General features: G+C 39.7%; 1 protein-coding gene across 1 annotated transcript in view; it reads left to right on the plus strand.

The window, feature by feature from the left end:
- The window catches only part of Ppm1d (protein phosphatase, Mg2+/Mn2+ dependent, 1D), a gene marked incomplete at its 5' end in the record, with an annotated part of 37,685 nt that overhangs the window by 21,282 nt on the left and 15,200 nt on the right, over positions 1-1,203 (plus strand).

Raw genomic sequence — 1,203 nt, forward strand, 5'->3', positions numbered from 1 at the left:
TTTTTTTTTTCTTTAGCTGTAAAATAAATTGTTCATAACAACAACAAAAACCCAGTTCTTTCTAGTATGTTTTTGGAAAAAGGTTTAGAAAATTACAGAAATATCTTATCTTAGCTAGATGGGGGTGGGGGGTAGTTTTTCTAAAAGAAAAATTACCTGAGAAAACACCAAATTATCCCCCCTCTTCTTTTCCTTTTAATAGATATTAGAGTCTTAGTTGGTATTAGGCATTATAATAGGTTTATAATGCAAATTTACTTCTGGCTTCTTAGGATAAAGCCGTGTAATTGGGAATATAAGCAAAAAATAAGTAAGTTTGGCTGGTTGCGATGGCACATGTCTATAATTCCAGCTACTCCAGAGGCTGAGGCAGGAGGACTGCTGCGAGTTCAAGGCCAGCCTGGGCTACATAACGAGAGCCTGATCTCAAAAAAAAAAAGAAAAATAGAAAGAATTAAGAAGGGAAAAGCTGTTTTAGATAGTGTGATGGAAATGCTACTTTTAGGAAGCATATTATTTTAGCTGAGATTTGAAGGCTAAGAAGGAGCTAGCCTTGTGAAGAGCCTGTGGAAAAATATTCCAGCCATGGACTCAAGTGGGATTGCTTACCACGTACTAGGAACTGTCAGCAGGCTGGCTGGAGTTAAGGCGGTTTAGTGGCCTATGCCTGTAGTCCCAATACTCTGAAAGCAGAGACATGAAGATCTCAAGTTCCAAGTCACCTGGCCAGCGTGGTGAGATCCTTACCTCAAAAATCAAAAGCAGCAGCAACAAAACAAACAAGACTGGAATCCGTAAAGTAGATATGGGCCATGCTGTAGTAGATATTTACGTTCTGATCTAATTGTTGTGGGGAGCATTATGGGATATTCAGCTAAGAAGTAACAAGTGATTTGCCTTTTTAAAAGATCGTGCTGTCTACCATGTACTCTCTCTTATTTATCTTTAATGGTGAAATACACATAGGCCTAATCTTCATGAAGTCTAACCTAGTGGCGGGGGGTAACATAATAAATAAAGCTACTCTAAAAAGTGCATAAAGAAATTAATTGGCCAGGCATGGTGGCGCACGCCTGTAATCCCAGCACTTAGGAGGCTAAGGCAGGAGGATCTTTGTGAGTTTGAGACCAGCCTGGGCTACAAAGTGAGCTCAAGGCTAGCCTGAACTGCATAGTGAGACCCTGTCTCAAAAAGACAAAAAAA

The sequence above is a fragment of the Chinchilla lanigera genome, unplaced genomic scaffold, assembly GCF_000276665.1.
Source record: "Chinchilla lanigera isolate Chin_1 unplaced genomic scaffold, ChiLan1.0 scaffold00050, whole genome shotgun sequence".
Classification (NCBI taxonomy): domain Eukaryota; kingdom Metazoa; phylum Chordata; class Mammalia; order Rodentia; family Chinchillidae; genus Chinchilla; species Chinchilla lanigera.